Here is a 7,500-nt window from a genome sequence, read left to right as displayed (position 1 = left end):
CAATTCAAAATAACTCAATTTCCCAACCATGCCTTTAATAATAAAGGACCCTTTTGTGGATAAAAAATATACCACAAGAAGAAAAATGTACTAAAACACTGTTGAAAAGGTCTTCTCCGCTTATTTTATAGCTCTGCAATAACATTTGCCCAACGTTAACCCAACACAACCTAACCAAACACAACTTAACCTCACTGCCAGTTGCAATGTTTCTGCAGGTTTTAATATTGTTTTCTCTTTGCATCTGATTTAGGAATGAATAGACTTATCAGAGCTATTGTAAACTGAAGTCTGTGTTAAAAATGTGACATCTTGATATTACTCGATCTTAGCGCTGCTTTTTATCCTGTTGTTCATGAAGATACTGATGATTTTACGGCATTGAAGATCAAGCTTTTGAGCATCTAAAAGATTACTTGGTTCACAGAAACTACTGTATACGAATTGTAATCTTTTATTCATCTTATGAACAATTAAACAATTGGGAGACCCCATGTGTGTACTAGGTCTAATTTCATTTTGTATTTATGCTATAGGTCTATCAAAAACATTTGAACTAATTGCTGATGATGCAATTTCACTTCTCCATAAATGACAATACTGCTGAAACTTTAAACCACTTTCTTACTATTGTTAGGGAATAGATTAAATTTAAACAACTAAAACCAAATGATAACAAGAGTGTTTCTGGCGATAGGAAAGAAAAACAAGAAACTTGGTTGACATCTAAATAACAGTAATAAAAAACTGGTCCCGATATCAAAGTTCGTGATTTAGCCTTATCACCTGACTGCAAGATGTTTCTGTGCTAAAATAAATGCAGTAAGAACCGCTGAATACCACATTAGAAACATTGCATTTGTAAAGAAATATCTGGGTTAATAATCTAAAGAAACTTGTGATTAACACTGCTATAATCAGGTTTGACTACTGTAAACCCTATTACAATCTACCCAAAGTGCAACAAAAGAAATTATAGCATACACTAAAGAGTAGCAATAGATAAGGGGCGTCCCATCCCGAGAATGGGTTACCCCTATAATAATTGAATTGCAATGGCTCCCAATTGAAGCTATAATAGTGTTTAAGATACGTGCAATGACTCATGTTATCAGAACCGCGGGGATAAATTATCTTATAGAATAGCTAAAGGTCGCGCAGACAACAACTCATGTCGACACAAGAATAATTATAGATTATTATTATTATTATTATTATTATTACAAGCTGAGCTACAACCCTAGTTGGAAAAGCAAGATGCTATAAGCCTGAGGGCTTCAACAGGGGAAAATACCCCAATGAGGAAAGGAAATAAGGGAATGTATAGATGGTTTCAAGCTATTGGAGCCAAGCTGTACAGTTGGCTTCATTGCATCCGGCACACTTCACGGGGACACTAAGGAGACCTCTGGCAGTGTTGTATGTTGTAGCAGGTAACGCTGTTTTTTAGCAAAAGAGAAATTGAAGGAAACTAAGTTTGTAAATAAGTGATCAAAATATATTTTTTTTATTAAATTTAGTTTTGTACTACATAGAAAACATTGTCATTTGCTTAAGAGCACTTTGCATAATTAATGAAAGTTTTTTTTTTATCACATGTCAAAGACTTCTACAGGCAGCGTTGCCAACAGTTTCTCGTTTGCTAACCACAGCGTTATCCAGTACTATGTACAGCGATCAGAAGTCTCCTTAGCTTCCGTGAATTGTAGGCCGACTGTACCTGCACTGTAAGTTCTACAGTATAAAATAAGACCCCACTAGACATACGAAGGTCTGAAAATATTAAGGCCTTCAAGAAGAATTTTTTTTTTCTTTTTAATTGCTTCGATAATGTGGATTTGACAAAGCAGAATACCTTGTGTCATGCTCTAAATACCTAAGAATGTATACGACAAACTGCAGGGCACAGGGTTTCCATCTGGAATAGGACCAGAAAAACTACCCTTGTAAGAGAAAGAAGACGAGGAAAAAAAAGTTTCACGCCTATAAACTGTCACTCAGCAAATGAAAAAAAAATAAATAAAAAAATAAAAAATATTATTGATGCGTCAGTTACCGTCAGAAAATTTTCCAAGACAAAAATCACAGATGTCCCTGACAGCCTAATATAAGAGAGAGAGAGAGAGAGAGAGAGAGAGAGAGAGAGAGAGAGAGAGAGAGAGAGAGAGAGAGAAATGGAAATCAAAGCTTGGTTACTATTTTTTTTATTTCAAGAAGGCTAACACTATACACAACTGTAGGCGTAGGGAGTTAGAAAGCTTAAAACTTCACTTACAAAAATCCTGGAATCACTAGGGATGAAAGTCGTGACCTTCATTTTATGAAAGATGTATTATAATTTTTTTTCAAGAAAATGTAGACAAAATAACCGATACCAAATAGCATATTTATTAAAACATTTGATTGCCCGTTTAACAAGTGACTGGTGTGGTTTAGTTCCATTACAAAACCAGTTTCCCGCTTATCGCAAATGATAAGGCAATAATAAAGTTGATTTCCCTCCTTACCTTTATACTAAAGCTACTCTAAATGTCCCATTCAGTCTTTTTGTTAGTTGTATATAAAGAACTGTTTGCAAACTCATATTCCTTTTTGCCTTTGCCATTGTGAAAGGTAAGTATTCACCCCTCTCGTTTCTTATTTGTTTGTTTGTGAGCAACTTTACACAAGAACTACTGTACCGATTTTGACCAAACTTGGTAGTCATGTTGGATATGACCCAAGGATGAATCTGTAAAATTTTGGATAATGTACTAATCACACCAGTACTTTAAAAATAATCTTAATTCGTCTAAAAAATTAAGATTCGAGTCAGTAGCGGATGACCAATCAGGAGAGCAATGCTCTAAACAGGGCAGAATAAGTTCTTTGTAAGATTTTCTTAGTAGGCCTAGTATACTTATTTTTTTGTGGAACTGGAGAAGAAAGACGATGCATTTCTAAAAAGTAAATATGCATACTAGAATAACACCTAGAATGGTTAGACACATTGTTAATGCAAATATCTGGATGTTGAGGAGCCACTGTCCTTTGACCTACTCGAAAACATACGTGTTAGTTGTTTGGGTTCAACTTCATCCAGCTATACTTTGCACCATGCATTAATTCTTATCAATCTCTACTTAGGAATTCAGCTACCACAGGTAGATGGAATCAATGCAGAGAAATAACATTTACTTTTGCAACAAGACTGTTTACAAGTTTATGTATTTCATAATCTTTAAAGTAATGAGCCTAGAACACTACCTTGAGGGACCCCAGATATTACATTCAAACTTTCCCTTTGGTGCCCATCGGCCACTACTTTTTACAATCTATTATTCAAAAATTCAATAATGATGCTAAGAAAAGAACCACTTACTCCAACTCGTTAACTTTGAAAGCAAGGGTCTTATGATTATCAAGGTCAAAGGTAGCACTAAATTCATGGCCATTCATACGAACCTCCTGACCACACTAATGATGAGATTTCTGACGACCCTTGAGGGAAAATAACTAAACTCGAGAGCATATGATTACCTTCAGCATACCAATTTTGAAGTTTTGCCTAAAGACTTTCCAACACTTTGGATAAACTAGAAGGGCCCCCGGTAGAGCGCAGACTTCCACCGCACCTTATTTCTTGACCTTTTGCTTAACCATGACCTTAACCTAAAATTTAATTTCCATTTTTTTTTTTACAAAAAATTTAATCCTTGAAAGTTTCATTACTCTACGATAAAAATTGTGGCCAGGAAGCTGTTCACAAGCAAACACACACAACACACACACATACACACAAACAGGGCTGAAAACATAACCTTTCAACTCTTCTTCCGCGGAGGTAAACTGGAATTATGGAAAAGGGGCGGTAATCAACGCGGCTTAAGCTACCACAAACATTTACCTAATATGGTAACATTACTTGTTCTCCAAGAAATCCATAAAGAACAGATTTTTGCTACCTTGTGAAGAATAACATAAGCTAAGAACCAAGAAATAAACGCTTAATAAAAATAAAACGAAGGAAATATACAATTTGCCACTACACCTCCATCGGCATCAAGGTTCAATAAATTTAAAGACAGGGTGATTTTTTATTATGCAGATCACAATCTACCGAATTGGTTGTAAAGTTTCAGTGCTCCATTCGATCTGATTCTCAGGTAGTTATTTTCACGTGGATCCTGAATTTAAGGTGAATGCATTTGCAAATTCAGAGACAAAACATACAAGATCAACGTGCCTGTTCAACATTTGCCCTGAAAAAGGTGAAAATCTTGGAATAACTGTTGCTAGGCATTTAGTTTTAAAAACGGATATATTGACGTTATGAGTGATATTAGGGTCACCAACCCGTAAAAGATGATGAAGTAGGGTAAAAATTACGGTCGCCTAAATTTTACTGAAATACGGCTGAAAACTATATTTTTACGGAGAATTTCCCATTGAAAATAAAAGTTTTTTTTTAACAGTATGAGACGTGTCATCTAACTATACACTTCCCACTTCTTAAGGAAATTATGTTTTCGATGAATAAAAATAGAAATCATTGAATCAAATACTATAATCATGTTTGCATGAATGTTTACCATTTGAAGTAAATTCACAATAATTATAAACAGACCCAAATCACGTTGAAAAAAAGGGAAGGCTAGATTGCAACCAATTTTGGATAGAGTTAATATTGTTAACTGTGCAAATACATACTCATGTACACAGTTAATTTTCAAGCCTAACTTCTCTTTGAAAGATATTATTCAAGGCCATAAGCCATATTGAATGTCAGTTTAATATTTTTCTTTTCTATGCAGAGGGAAACCAAAGTTATGTACACAGTTAAGAATTAGCATTAAAAACAACGGTAAAAGTCTGGCAACACCTATTCCAGGATTTTTACCGTTTTTAAAACTGTTATATTGACATAAACCAGTGATATTACGGTCACCAACCTGTAAAAGATAATAAAGTAAGGTAAAATTACGGTCACCTGTATTTTACTGAAATGCGGTTGAGAATATAGTTTTACTGAGAATTTCCGATAAAAATTATGATTTCTTCTAACAGCGTATAGAGTCCATGGAACAATGCTGTTCAAATAAAATTATGATTTTAACTGCATACTTTATGGGTTGATAAATAATAATCACTATTTTGTCTGACATATTCTTTGTACACTTACGCATTTCTCTCACACAGGCTCTTAAATCAACCCACTTTAACGCATGCAATCCCTTAACAGGTATCATGCTACGCACCTTATAGACCTGGATGTCATGACTTGCACGTTACACAATAAAATTTCGGGTTCCTACGTCAACGACCTGCAAAAGAAAAAATAAATTCAAATTTCTTTATACATTTTCCGAAATGAAATAGGTATGATAGATGGAAAATGCACATGGGGTTTTACATACTACCCGGAAAAATTGCACGTTTCAATTTTAAGGCTCTTATTCTTTCATTAAAAAAAAAAAAAAATTATACAGTAACAATGCTAAAATTCCTATTTCAATTATCAGGGAAAAAATGCTTTATAATATCAAGGTAAAATTAATATTTCAATTCAGCTAAGTTTTCATCTTTTTTTTCTTTTTCTTTTTTTCTTTTTTTTGCCGGGGAAAAATATTCCATTAGAACATTCAAAATAAATTTAGAATTCCACATTGTCTCGAATGGCTTTGGAAATTTTCCCTTGTACAGTTTGCGCATTTTTACAACCTTCTACTTCTACTGTATTGAAATGGTAAAAAAATAATCCTGCTAATTAAGCCATAATTCGTTCATGCATAAAAATTAATAAATACAATTAGGAGCGAACAGGAGACACTAGCACATCAAAGGCATATATATATACATATATATATATATATATATATATATATATATATATATATATATATATATATTATATATATATATATATATATATATATATATATAATATATATATATATATATAGTGTAGGGAGAGATGCCAGAGGTGGTGGGTGGGGCATAAACTACCATTATTTTTCTAATTAAAATGATTAGGTCGGAAACATATTTCCACCAATGATGACTTCAACATTGTATCAACTGGAAACAGAAATCCAGTGTGAAGAGAGAGAGAGAGAGAGAGAGAGAGAGAGAGAGAGAGAGAGAGAGAGAGAGAGAGAGAGAGAGAGAGAGAGAGAATGGCATTCCACACGAGACAGATCTCCTGGTCTATTTACAACACGAGAATCAAAAACGTCAAGAGCATCTCCCACAAGAATACCAAACAGCATGGCAGAAACGTATTTGTACCTGCCACGCCAGTCTCGGTGTTATTCATACACGGCCGGGCTGGTCGTCAAAGTTGGCTGGGGGAAATGACACACGCACCGCTCTTGCATACGAAGGAGTCAAATAGGAATCTATGAAGTTTTTGTTGCGTATGTAATGCGTATGAAATCTTACGTGTTTTATCTTCTGGTTAATATATTCCTGTATACTTTAGTTACTGTTGAAGAAAAAATGAACTTATGTACGTGATAGTTAGCCAACTCTAGTGGGTCATAACCAGCGTGATAAAGAGTACGAGCTAAATCCCTTAGACTTCCAGATACTGCAAAGCTAACAATTTGAGCTATTCCCTCTGCAGAGAGACAGTAGATAAATATACCGTATGAGGAGAAAAGAAAGTAACGATATCTTTTAATGAATGTTTAATTAGCAACGTAAGCTAGAATTACCCAGCTTCAAGAAAAAATTGATAAAATTTATAACTCTTTGCAAACCACAAATAAGAAATATTACGTTTTCAAGAGCAAAAGTACCCAAAGATAAATTGCTGTTCAATGACAAATACAGTTCAACCCAATAAAAATGAAAGGTTCCTCGTGTGAATGAAAATTAATTAAGTAGGGCGCAGGTCTATTGTAGGTCTATTGCCAATAGGTACATGATAAATTATAGCTCCATTAGCAACTGCATCACTGTACAAAATAAAATACCGAGGGTCACTATCGATTACTAGTGTACGCGACCCGTCAAGAGTGAATGCTAAATATTTAGATATGCAAACAGCCGCACAACCCTCTCACCGGAGTATGACTACTCCCTCTCACCTTTCCCGAAGGATGAGGAGAACTGAGCGTGACCAAATACACACGCGCATATATCATTATTATTATTATTATTATTATTATTATTATTACTTGCTAAGCTACAACCCTAATTGGAAAAGCATGATGCTATAAGTCCAGGGGCTCCAACAGGGAAAATAGCCCAGTGAGGCAAGGAAACAAGGAAAAATAAAATATTTTAAGAAGAGTAACATTAAAATAAATATCTCCTATATAAAATATAAACGTATATAAAACTCTTAATTATATAAGGAAGATTTCCTTCAGGTAGTAATCAGACATACACAGGTTCAATTGCAGGGCGAGACGAGGAATAGACACATTCTAGTAAAAGCTCTTTGGGAATCTAAACTTTAGCAGTGAATGTACACATGTTAAGAGTCTGTCATGATATACTGTGCTAAAAAGACTA

At 34.4% G+C, this 7,500-nt stretch overlaps 1 protein-coding gene across 4 annotated transcripts in view; it reads right to left on the bottom strand.

The window, feature by feature from the left end:
• The window catches only part of LOC137660253 (ras-related protein rapA), a 188,702-nt gene that overhangs the window by 42,420 nt on the left and 138,782 nt on the right, over positions 1-7,500 (bottom strand). For all 4 annotated transcript variants that reach the window (XM_068394994.1, XM_068394996.1, XM_068394995.1 and 1 more), the window contains exon 2: positions 5,238-5,303. The gene's annotated coding sequence lies outside the window, so the exon portion shown is untranslated. The remainder of the gene's footprint in view (positions 1-5,237; positions 5,304-7,500) is intronic.

The sequence above is a fragment of the Palaemon carinicauda genome, chromosome 20 (assembly GCF_036898095.1).
Source record: "Palaemon carinicauda isolate YSFRI2023 chromosome 20, ASM3689809v2, whole genome shotgun sequence".
Lineage (NCBI taxonomy): Eukaryota > Metazoa > Arthropoda > Malacostraca > Decapoda > Palaemonidae > Palaemon > Palaemon carinicauda.
Note: the sequence above shows the minus strand (reverse complement) of the source record. Positions and strands in the feature narration are given on the sequence as shown.